At 38.8% G+C, this 13,095-nt stretch overlaps 1 long non-coding RNA gene across 2 annotated transcripts in view; it reads left to right on the plus strand.

Annotated features, from left to right (window-relative positions):
* Positions 1-13,095, plus strand: part of LOC143737577 (uncharacterized) — a 69,341-nt gene that overhangs the window by 14,494 nt on the left and 41,752 nt on the right. For both annotated transcript variants that reach the window (XR_013203674.1, XR_013203675.1), the window contains exon 2: positions 2,351-2,477. This is a non-coding gene — a long non-coding RNA (uncharacterized LOC143737577). The remainder of the gene's footprint in view (positions 1-2,350; positions 2,478-13,095) is intronic.

Here is a 13,095-nt window from a genome sequence, read left to right on the forward strand (position 1 = left end):
GCCCCACGATATCACCAATTTGAAGGGCAGCCTTTGCCTCTTCCACAGATTTCTTTGCTGACCACTTTCTACCAGTTTTTAACACAGGTGCTGCCACCCTTACACATTTGTCGCTTGACTCTACTAAGGTCATTTCCAGTCTGACCTTGGCGCACTGTGTACGGAACTCCATTAGGCCCTGGAGATAATGAAGCCCTTGCCTTTCTCACAACCTACTCTATCTCATTCCACTTAGGTGCACAGACCTCCATTTGGTACTCTGGTGGATTGATAGGTGGGATGTCTGACGGAATTGACATAGGCTCATGCCTTTTTGCATCTGTATGCGTTTCCTCCAAATATCTCTGTAGCTCAACCCTAGATGCTTTTAAAGTGCTATTCTTCTCACTGGTGAATAACTTGTTTACGAATTTGAATGGGTCTTTATAGAAATTACCCCTCGCACGCTCCTTCTTTTTGTAGCGTTTCCGTAGGCACTCAGCTCTGCGTAATGTTGCAAGCTTATCTTTTATGGCCCTTTGTAAGAGATTGAGTCCCTCCTTCTGACCTTGTTCTGCTCTTTTCCATTGCTTCCTCAGCTGCCTCCTTTCTCTAACTAACCCTTTGATTTTCTGCTGCCTTCTAGACATTCCAGGAGTAGTTTGTACTTTTTCCTTCCTTTTTTCCACACCAAACCTCTCACTTCCATATGCGTAAATGATGTCCCCAAATTTATCCAGCTTATTTTCAACTTTACCAGTTAATCCTTCCAATGTAAAGCATAGATCTGTGTTTACCGTGTCCCATGCAGTTTTCTCACAAGCTCTTGGCCATCTAACTCCAGGCCTATGCCCGTTGAGGTTCTTTTCTCTCTTTTGCTGGTTAATCTGACCGGGTTCACAAGTATCAATGTATTCATCACTAACTGTGCAAACCCTCCTCTCCTCTTTGACAGGGGTGCTGATATCGTGCAAACTGAGGTTTGCTTACTGTCGCTGGATTATATTCGACTGACTTGACTGACTTCGTAAGAAGTACTGATCAATGCGAGGCCCTTGTCCCTTCTCTCTCAAGCATTTCATTTTCCCTTGATGAATCTTCAAACCCCTGACCGTTGTCACCTTGCTCCAGCCACAGACACAAGCTTGGAGTTCAATGACTTTGCTAACTTCAGAACCTGAACTAGTCTTTTGTGAAGTGCTCTCCATACTCATATCCGTTTCCATTCCAAAGTCGTTAACCATGTTGTCCAACATTGAGTCATCTTCTGCCCCTGCTCTCGCAGACTCTAGGGGTATTTTCCTCTTTAATTTCTCAGAAGCTTTGGGCGGGTGTCTCCAGCATCCTGTTAACACAGAGCTGGATACTGCCGACAAGGGTAGCTAACCCTTACCAGCCCCATTGGGGTCTCTTTCCTCCTGTCAGCTGTCTCTCCAGGCTGTCGCAAGGTCTTTCCCTTGTTGCCAGCAGCACTATTCACCGCAGTCACTGGACTTATCCAGATCTTCATGATTTCCATTACACGAGAGTAGATGTTAAAACTTCATGCTGATTTGTACTCGGCTTTCGCCAAGATAAGCACCAACTAAGACGTAGCTTTACAGTAACCTATGCTTCTCCATCCATTTACGCTTCTTTCCAAATATAATGTATATAATTTATATTTGTATATAATTATAGTGTATATAATTTCATTGTTGTGCACATTCATCACAAATAAAATGCAGTTTTTCCAAATGCATCAACAGGAGGACATCTGTTAAAGAACCACTGCTTCCCACCACCATTGTCCCATGTATGTATTTTTGAAAACTCCATTCAATTATGTACACTATACTTTCTCTTTATCTCAATCTTTTTCTTTCTCCTTAAAAAACATTCTCTGAAGCCTTTTCCCACCAAAATTTCCAATGGAATGCTAGCATGTTTGTAATTAGTAAATATGCTGTGCAGCGAGTAAGACTCACTAAAAGGGAACACATGCAAGGTTAAGGTTATGGTTAGGGTGGATGGAAGAGATCTAAATTTTAGGCCTGCATCACTGACAAATGATAAGGTGTATATTGTATCTTAAAGATACAATAAAATAGTTTAAGAACAGATAACAGTATCAAAGGTGACTAAACATAAGTCCAAATTCAGAATTAAACCATTGTCCTCTTCTATCCTTGGGTCCAGTAAAAATAATAGGCTCAAACTGTAGTCCCATTTATGCTGTTATGAATGTGTCCACACATTAAGACTCTGTAAAAACTGTAGGCTATTTGTTGTAACCAGCATTAGTTTACTCAGTACAATTTGTCATGCTGTTTTGACATTTGCCACACAAATTTCTCAACTCACTTAACCTTAATCTTTTTATCTATTTCAGAGAGGAGGAAATTGTTTTTTTTTTATCTTACATGATGCACGGTGATAAGGAATAGGATGTCCCATCTCCAGGTCATTGGAGTAACACCACAGCAAAACCATCCCTCTTGATGTGGCAGGATGTGCAGGTAACAACAGCAAATAAGTGTTTCAATAGCAATTATTTGCTGGAAGTAAGGTATGCGTGCGTGTGTGCGTCTGGGGCAGTTCTTGGGCTTTAGAGTGTGGGTGTGCTCCGAGAAGAGCAGCCACTCAAAGCTTTTCATTAGTTTTGCCTTGTTTCTCCTCTTTCCCTCTCGAGTGTGTAATGTGTGTTGGGACACAATGGGAGGATCTGCAGAATTGTGGTGAGAGGCTGTAGACTGTGTTTGCTGGCGCTGTGAAGAGCCTCTTCACCAGGCTTTGGCCACAAAGGCCTTTGGGATGCGCCCATGGCTTACTTTGTTCACGGGAAGCATTTCACACGCACCCAGGGCAACAGACAGGCAGGGCTGAGGCCTCAACACTCGGCAGAGTTATTGAAAAGATTTTGTGCTTTTTTTTTTGTTCACCTATCCCCCACCCCTCCTCACCACACCTCCTTTTTACCACAAATCCTTTCTCATCCTTTTCGTTCAAATACTACTGTTGGGCAAACAGGACACTCTTCTTTTTCTCTTTTTCTTGATCTCACCCTCCATAATATCCGACTTTAATTGTAATCACCTCACTTTTGACAATGAACATTGTTTCTGTTTATTTAAAAATGTGATGGGCAGTTAAAAAAAGCAGTAAGGAAGTTGAAATGTCTTTGATGCATTATTGTCACCTTCATCCTTATTTCAAATGCACAGCTACAGTGTTTTGCTGGACTTTTTTTATTAGAAATCATATGCATTGTTTAACAAAAAAATAGTTTCATGAGGTTATGACCATAGACCTTTGTAATCGAAATTCATGTTTTATGATTCTATGCTTTGGCAATAATTCCCTCAATTCCCTCTTACATTCGTAAATCACGTATTTGCTGTAGGTCAACTTGCATTACTGATGACTCATACAAGTATGTAATGTTGGAAATATGCGTGCACACATAAGAAATAAATAACATTTTGTATTCATAACAATCTTTTATCCCAGTGAACAAAATAATGCAGTTTTCCTGGCATGCCTAGAAACCTCCATCTCCACAGCAGCTTAAGTGTCACATGAAAAAATTATGTGTCAGGGTTGGGGCCTGATAAAATATTGATGGTGGTCAGTGGCCCAGAGCTACTGTACAGTGTAAATTTCTGCTCTGGATGAAAGGAGGTGGTGATTGGCCTCATCCAGATTCAGTGAGCATTTATGAGAGCATTTACTTTATTTGTGTAAGGTCTATCAAATGTTCAAGATAGGCATCACAGTGCTTGTGTTTCATTGCTAAAACTAAGATTGTGAACCACTGGTGCACAGTATTGTCTTATATTACAAGTCTTGATGAAAACAAATACATTTAATTAATGAAACAGAAAAGGACAACCGCAACAAAAATAATGTAATAAATGTTTAATAATAAAACTAAATAAATTATTTATAGATTTTTTTTTATTTTTTTTTTATAAAGCTCTCTTTTTAAGATCCAACATATGTTTATCCAGGAACAGTTTAAAGAATTTACAACATAAAATGTCAGAGAGAGAGATCCAATCATTGGGATGAACTAGTAAAGAACCATTACTGTATTTTGTGCTCCAAGAGACACTTTTATCACTAAATTTTATGCATTAGGCCATGATCAATCAAGTCTTTCTCTGAGAAAATAATTTACATTAAACAATATGGTTAGAAAACTACATGAATGAATGGTTAGAATTTTGACTAATGCAAATCAATCATATTAGGCAAAGCTTGGTGTGAATGTGTGAAACTTAGTTATATCAGACCCAGCAGGACAAAGTTACATCTCTGTTTATTTTCATGGGTTATAAAGATGAAATGAATAAAACATGGCTTGGTCTTTGGAGCACTTTGCTAAGATGTTGTATCACTGAAAACACCAGCACTCTGTCAGATCAGATTGAGAACAGTGCAGTGACACATCTCTGCCGAGGAGATGATAAAATGTACAAACCGTATAAGGAGAGCAAGAGCATCTGCGCCCATCTCTCTGTATGGAGAATCATGACTCCATCCTCCATAGCGCACACATTGTGTTTTTCACATTCGTCCATTAGAGTTAGCTTTCTCAGCAACACAAATTCCGACATTCTGCTCCGTGTGAATTATAATAATTGGATTTATAGCAATGGAGACTATACAGACTGCAGGCCTAAATGTCTTTTTGTTGTCTGCTCAGACACTTCACCTGAAAATATTATACAAGCTTTTGGAAGAATGTCCTATTGGGATGCTTTTCAAATGTTAATTCATAAGAACATGGCAAAGTGTCTTTTGAGGTCTTTAGATCTGCTTTGTCAATTATTGCTTGTGTCTGTGAGACCAAAGGGGAGTTAATTATTATTTACCAATGCAGTCTGAGGAGTCCAATCCTTTTATGACTGGTTTCTTGAGCTGGAGACGAGGGAGTGCTCCCAATCACTGATGCCCATCTAGCCATTAGAAGAGATTCCCATTCCTACTGTCATCTTTAAATTGCAGTACACATGCTTCCTCCCACTGTAGTTGAGAAGAAGAGGGATAGTTATGGTTAATGCAAATTGGTATGTGTGATTCTAGTCTTTGATTATTTTCACAGCAAACAGAGACATAAGACGAAATACTACTTTACCAACAACTTCATATCAGACTATGGTGTGACAGGATTTTGTGCTTTGACTTTGAATATTGCTTGGAAGTTACTAGTGATAAACAAGGGATGAGTAAAAAATAATTTTATAATAATAATAGAATTTCTATATAAAAGAATAAAATAAAAAATATATATAATATTTATATATTAATAATACTTTCTGTAACTGAAGTTTGAACAGAAATCATTTAACAGTGTACAGTTAATACATTTATATTAATTATAATTTTACACCAGTGAAAATAGTTCTATAAGGTCAACAGACATTGACCTTCTGTGACAACATGCCCCTATGGCATGTAAAATGTAATAATATTGTGTTAATATGTGATATCCTAGGGGTTAATGATGGAGCTGCAGGAGACTTATGAGACTGGGATATAAATCATAAACCCAACCCCCTATCATTGTTACAAAGATCACTATTTCTGATCACATGCTTTGAATTGGCCTGTAAAGTTTTGCTGCTCCAAGTTAAGCTGATCATTATTTGCCATTATTTATTTATTACGGTGTAATTAGTCTATAACCCACATTTCTTCTTAAACTCTAATGATTTAAGATGACTTTTGTCTCTTCTTAAATAATTGGGGGTGGGGGTTCAACACTTCTAATTGTAAATTTAGAATAAAATGCTCTTCATTATTTGAGGGTTCCTGAAATTCCTTAAATCTCTTATATTTCAAACTTTCACAAGGGCAAAAGCAAAGCTTTTAATCTGTATGGAAACCATTAAGAGAAAATAGTTTGACTGCCAAAAATGCTGTGGATTAATGGAAAATGTAATGAAATTAAGTGGAGTGATTTATCGCTATGCAGTTCAGAGATTTACCATAGGAGGGGTGTTAATCCTCATGCTAACTTTTTAAAAGCTTGCTCCTGTTTGTGCTTGTACTGCATATTAAAACTGCACCAAACGACTCAGCACTGGAGTCCTTTTATTCACCAATAATCATTTTTGTAATTTAAAGGCAATACTGATTCATTATTATTTTTAATTTGTCCCCTTGAGTGGACACTTTTTGTTTTGAATACAGCTGATTCTGATTTAGATTTTTGTCTGCATTAAAAAAAATGGCTATAGTCTTTCTCTTCCCTTTTGCAAAGTATATCTGAGTGAAACAGCTCCTCGAACAAAAACAAAAAAGTAGGGCGGGACTTGATTTTGTCCATTGTGAATTGATTGGATTATTGTATCATTGTGGTTTGATACTGCTGTGATCTCATGTGAGTGACAGGATGTCCCGCCCTCGCACCAGACCAGTCAACACGTCGGAGAAGATTATGAATTAAATATATAATGATGTGCACAGATTTATATTGATTACTGCAATATTCCTTAAAAAAAACAAGATTATTCATTTCATGGTTTCTTAACTAAAGAGTGATTGAGAACAATGGAAATCGTTCTCAATTGTTACACTGTTTTTAATGAATAAAGCAGTAAGTTAGTCACAAATAGCCATGTTCTCACTATATTTCTCTTTCAATTATTGTTTTACAATTTCATTTTTGTCTTTAACAAAACTGCCTTTGATAGGGATAGTTTGAATGAAGTGTTACTGAAGCAATTGGAAAGATGTGTCTCTTAATAATAGCTACAACAGAATACGCAGATTGGTTACTCTTTTGGTAATATATTTTAACAAAGCATAAAACTGTAAATGATTACATTGTTCAGTGCCATTAAACAGTACTTTAGTCTACCTGTCACGTCAAGTTTTATTGTGCCTATTTTAGAACAATTTGGTTTATTACATGGTTCCACAGCTTTTCCCTTGCATGTGTACACCAAAATATTACAAAATATGCACATTATTTGGTACATAAATATTTACAACTATATATCTCTTGTTGTTGTTGTTAAAAAAATAACTAGTGGCTATAGGGGGTGTAGTTTCCCCTCTTTCCACAGATGTTGTCTATTGATAAATAATTTGTAAATATAGATTTTAAGAATGGATACATTCACAAAAAACTCTTAATCTTTAACAGCCATTCTGAGGATTACGGCAGCTTTAGGCTGTAATGAAGACACTGATTACTCCAAACATATTAACAACGATGTTAAGAAGCCCATTGCTCAGCTGGAAACAGATCTAGATAACATGGAGATGATATCAGGCTGTCAGGACAATGAATGAACGAGCATGCCCTCATTGTCCCCAGTGGTCATGTCACATTGCACTCATGGCTGGATTACTGGCTGACTTAAACAGCTTAGAGTTTCTTTTCTACATACACAGCAGTCCGAGTGCAGTGCTTCATCTTAGCCGGTGAGAAGTGAAAGCCTTCACACAGTGCTAGTCTACGTGGTCTCTCAAGGTTTTCTGTGCGTGTAGCTGGCCTTTGACAGAAAACAATCGGTCTCTGCGATTTCAATGCATGTGTTGCCATGGAAATGTCTCTGAAGCTCTTTCACTGATGTGCTTAGCTGATTTATGTTCAACTCAGTGTCACAGTCAGCAGCTAACATATTGGTGCTCATATCACATGCAGAAGCTCTCTTGGTAATTTAAGAAATGTGTGATCACACTTGACACTGATGATTGTTGAAAAAGCACACATTTTTATTTCGGATGCATGTCTGATATATCCATCCCAAAAATATATAGTTGCAGATCTACATAATGACAACAACAAAAATAATAATTTAGTTATTATTATTATTGTACCTTTATTATGTATAAAACATTTTTTACATTTGTGTAGCCCTATTTGTATTCTGCAGGTGTCCTGAATAAACTCCCTGTTTAATGTCAAATCAAATGGAATATGGCTCTACATAATGATTCTTTTGTCAGCAGACATTCAGACTGAATAAGGCTAAGGAGTGTTAGTGTGTCCACTAATGCTCAGATTTTTGTAAATGTGACACTCACAGTCTGTGCGGCTCTGAGCTCACCATGGAATCTGGGCCTTAAATGGCTTAGCATTCCCAGCCACACAAGTTTTCTTCAGCCCCCAAGTATGCGTCACAAAAGACTAAGTACAAAGAATACAAACATGTAATCATTTTCAGCCGTTTCAGTTATCTCCTACTGTGCCTTACTTAATCTCAATTTCAGAACGAGTTTGAAATGGAGGTAGGTAATGAAGATTTGTTGATAAGTACTGTGTATGTCTTCGACATGTCGAACGAAGAATCGTGTAGCAGCGAGGAGATCAGAAAGCACAACAACAGCAATAACGCAAATTAAGTCCAGCATATAGTTTAGTCAAAGATGTAGACTCAAGCAATTTATCATATTTATTGACCCATAATATTGGCTTTAAAAGAACTCAACCTCAGAGACCACAGAATGCAAAGTGTTAAATTAATTCATATGTTCCCCTTTGTTGTGGCTCGACAAAAGCGGCTGAGTTTCTAACTCGCTCTCAGAGTTGATGACAGATGAGTCTTTCGGCAGTGTTTGCCCAGGTGTCAGTCCCTCTAACCCACTCAGCCAAGGGTGCGTCTCACTTTTTAACCTACTGCTCTCATCATCCTTGTTGGCCTTTATCCACGCAATATCTTTCTCACACAAAAAGCACCGAACAGGTCGATTCAGACGAGCCATCAAAAAAAAGGCAACTTCATTGGTTTCGCAAAGTTTCGGAAGTCGCAACCATTATCAGCGTTTTTTTTTTTTTTTTTTTTGCAATGTTTGCACTAGCTTTCCAAGCAAAATCCATCTCAGGGTTGGGAGATTAGAGCTGAATAGATATGAAATATGTATATGTATCTGATCACAAAGCGCAAGACGAACCCCATGCCATAGCTGTGGCCGTCAGGGCCCTGGACCCATTTCCTGTTTATGCGCAGTGCTCATGCTTTAACTAGCCCAGCTAAGCATTCTGTTCACTCCAAAGCCCATTTATCAACACAGCCGAATTCACCCTGCGCAAAAGTTTTACGTTTTATGGCCCAAGAATAAAGTGCATAATTACTCAGATGGTTTAAAAAGGTATGACCTGGAGCACTTGGCAAGGAGAAGTTTACTATGCTTCACACTGTGCTTTATTAAGGACCATTTATCTTTGTATAGATGTAGTGAATGGCTTTAACATTTTGTGCTTTTTTAAAAGTCCAGCATGCATTGAAATTAGTCTGCTAATAAGCAAGATATTTTGTTGGCAGTATGCCGAGAATGGGAAGGCCTAGCATATTTTAGGACTTGTCAATCACCACATGTTGTTTAGTCTGGGGTTTGAGGAGGTGTGGTGGAAGCATGTGGTTTGAGTCTGGCTCCTCCCGCATTCATGCTGCTCTATAATTGTGCGGTAAATTATAGTTAATCCTGTATCTTATACATCACTACAGTCCAGCCCAGAAAAAAAATCCAAGATAATCTCAAAGATGGGAAGTCGAAAGATTTAAGAGGGTTTAAAATAATTTGTTAGATTGTAATAAGGACACCAACATGATATCAACCAATAACAACATAATACAACAGAGAATGATTGTATATCATAATGGTAACGGTTAAAATGTTGATTTAAAAAAAAAAAAAATTCATTATCAGCTACACTACCAATAAAAAACTGTGGTTGGTAAAATGTTTTAATCTTTTTGAAAGAAGTCTTTTATGCTCACCCAGGTTGCATTTATTTAATACAAAATACAGTAAAACACTAATATTGTGAAATACTATTACAATTTAAAACTGGCACATTAAATCACATTACATTTACTGTCACATTAAATCAATTTAATGCATCCTTGGTAATCTTAATCAAAATAAAATCTTAAATCTCACAAACCAACCATCCTTTGGCACAAATTGCCCATTTAAAAAAAGTGACTTAAAACAAATAAATACACACACACATGCACAAAAACATACTAATATGCAAATACTTCTATATGTTTATCATTCTCGAGAAAAAAAACAGTAATGGCCATTGCCTCGACCTACGACAATATAGATTAAATTGCTTACTTTGGCCCAGTGTGTGTATAATGATAATTTTGAGATGTTCACATGATCAAAGATAATCAAACATCTCGCTTCCAGAAATCAGGTGTTCCCAAAATAAAAAAAAAGAAAGAAACTGAATTGATAACATTTATATTTCATGATGTGAATGTGGTAAGAAATGTGCTTTCTCTTTGTGTCAGTCAGGCTAAACTCTGAAAGATTAGAATGTCAGCTCATTAGTTAAGGAATTGGGTCTGTTTAACGTTTGTTTTTCTAAGCATCTCCAACATAACAGGGAGCTCATGGCCATCAGCACCTCTACCCAGGTAAAAGCACTTCCTCTTTCAGCCTCTGCCTCTTGCTATTTGCTCAACCTGATCCTGAGAAAAAAGGAGAGAATAACTTTAAAACACCGTCTCACCAATGAAAAGAGCCAGACATGAAAGAGCTACAGAAATGAACTGAGTGCTGTGCGGTTGATGTTTTTTTCTTCTTTTCTCCTTCCTCTCTGCTGCCCTTACTTACATTGTGAGGCCCTGTCGCTCTATCTCCCTTGCGCTCTCTCTTTCTCTCTCTCGCGCACTTGCTCACTCTATTTCCCTTGCTGAAAGACTGGCGTGGGTGATTCATCACTGTGCCCTGTCAAAAGCCTTTTCCACAACATGATGAGAACAATGTGCCTGTGATTGGGATTGAGAGGCACAGATTGAGAGATAGAAGCAGGCCTCTGCTCTTCTTCGCTCTGCTCCCTTAAGATAGGGCTTCACCCCTGAGACCATTTTAAGAGTTTTGCACCCTGACAAAGAGTTCATGCAAACTCTGAATAACACAGGTGACTGTGCCATGCTATGCTTGGACATGTATCACAGAGACAATAGCCCTGACCATTCGTTTAGCCTTCCCAATGCCAACAAGTTCTAACAGATTTGTCCATATCGTTCTTTTTTCCCTTCTCCTTCTTGTTCCTTTACGTCATTCTCTTCTAGTTCTTCTTTTTCTCCTTTTCTTTCTCTGCCTCTCTCTGATCTCTTTCTTTTCCTTTCGTCTTACTTTGCCTCGGTATTATCTTTTGTCCACAAGGCAGTCCATGTGAGAGCTGAACAAATATCATCACAGATCTTATTTAATTCATGGTCACAGGCAGCCATTATGCTGTCATCAATAGCATTATCACAGCCCATTACCATGCCAGACGGGTTTGTGAACCAATCCCTGTCCTCTTTCTGCCCTCCAACACCAATAAGATCATAATCACAGGGCTATTCCGCTTTCCTATCACAATACTTGCCATATAATGGCCAGTGATTACTGATATCTGTCCCACTAAATATGAACCTTACAGTACTTCAGTTATCATGGACTAAACTGCTTACAGGGCTAAGCTGCAAACAATGTAATTACTCTCGAAAAAAAAACATTAACAAGTACTCTGCACAGTTAGGCTACATGATATTGTTTTCATACAACAGTTCGATAAACAAGAATAACAATATACAATATTTGCAGTTAATTTGTCAGTTTTTACTCTGTAAACAAAACGAAACAAAATTTAAGCGACAGCAGAATTTTTCAACACACAGTTTTGGTGTGAAAGGTTATTCCATTTCTTCTGGAAATTAAATATTGGCGGTTTCACAACCATAAGCTGCGCAATGTTGTGACATCATTGATTCTTACTGTTAGTGACGACACACTGACCGTTTCAAGATGGCGGGCGGGCCGACGTGTCTGGAGGGGTCGAATGTGGAATCTACGTGTACATATGATAGATGAAACAACAAAGTAGGTATGTATATAATTACAATATAAAGTCATTAAGATTGTTGTTAATATTATATTCTAAAGTAAGTTACTTGTAAGATAAAAGTAGTTTACTACTTTCCACTAAACTAAACTTTCCACACAAACTTTTCCACTACATGTGACTAAGCTGTTTTGCTTCAGCTCCAGTTGTCTAATGCATATACGACATATATGTATACGACAGCGTCCAATTTCACTCACTTCATTTTGTTTACTCCTTGCTGATATAGAGGTGGGTAGAGTATCCAAAAGTACTTATAGAAATATTTACACCCACTTAGATAGAAAGGACTCGTGCCTACAGAGCCAGCACCTCCAAATTGTAAAACCTAACAAATGTGGACGGCAAAGACCAGCCGGCCGCCGCACAAATTTCTTCAATTGGTACACGACTGGACCATGCCCATGAAGAGGCCATGCCCCTTGTGGAATGAGCCCTGACGCCTACGGGGCATTGAAAGGGCGTAGGCCAAAGATATAGCGTTTACTATCCAAAGTGACAATCTTTGCTTCGTGACCGGGAGCCCTTTGGTGCGGCCGCCGAATCATACTAAGAGCTGTTCCGACTGCCTGAACAGGACAGAATTCTCTAAATAAACTCTGAGAGCCCTGACGTGGCAGAGTAGACTTAATTCTCTATCGTCTTCCAACAGGGGAAGGGCAGATAGTGAAATGACCTGGGCTCTGAACGAAGTTGACAGCACCTGGGGTACATAGCCATGTTTCGGTTTGAGGACGACTTTGAAGTCGTTGGGCCCAAACTCAAGGCAGGAAGCGTTCATGGAGAGCACTTGTAAATCGCCCACTCGCTTGACTGTGAAAGTGGCTTTAAGTCATTTGACTGAAGCGGCTCAAAAGGGGGTCCCCTAAGGGCCCTGAGGACCGTAGATAGGTCCCATGAGTGTATAGAGGGAGGACGAGGCGGGCTCAGCCTTCTGATCCACTTGAGGAAGTGTACGACCAGGTCGTTTCTTCCTAAGGATTGGCTGGCCACAGGAGCATGGAAAACTGCTATGGCCGCCACGTATACTTTCAGCATGGACGGGGTACGACCCGCGTCCAGTAGCTCTTGTAGAAAAGAAAGTACCAGTGGTACTTCATATAAGTAGGGGTCTAGGTTCCGAGCTGAGCACCAGCTGGTGAACACTAACCACTAAAGGGCATAGAGGCGTCTCGTGGAAGGAGCTTTAGCCTCGGTGATAGTGCTTGGGACTCTTTCCGGGAGGTCCCCGGGTACCTGTTGAGGGGCCATACATGGAGGGCCCATAAGTC

This window comes from Siphateles boraxobius, unplaced genomic scaffold (genome assembly GCF_051911475.1).
Source record: "Siphateles boraxobius isolate OS27281-9 unplaced genomic scaffold, OSU_SipBor_1 130, whole genome shotgun sequence".
Classification (NCBI taxonomy): Eukaryota; Metazoa; Chordata; class Actinopteri; order Cypriniformes; family Leuciscidae; genus Siphateles; species Siphateles boraxobius.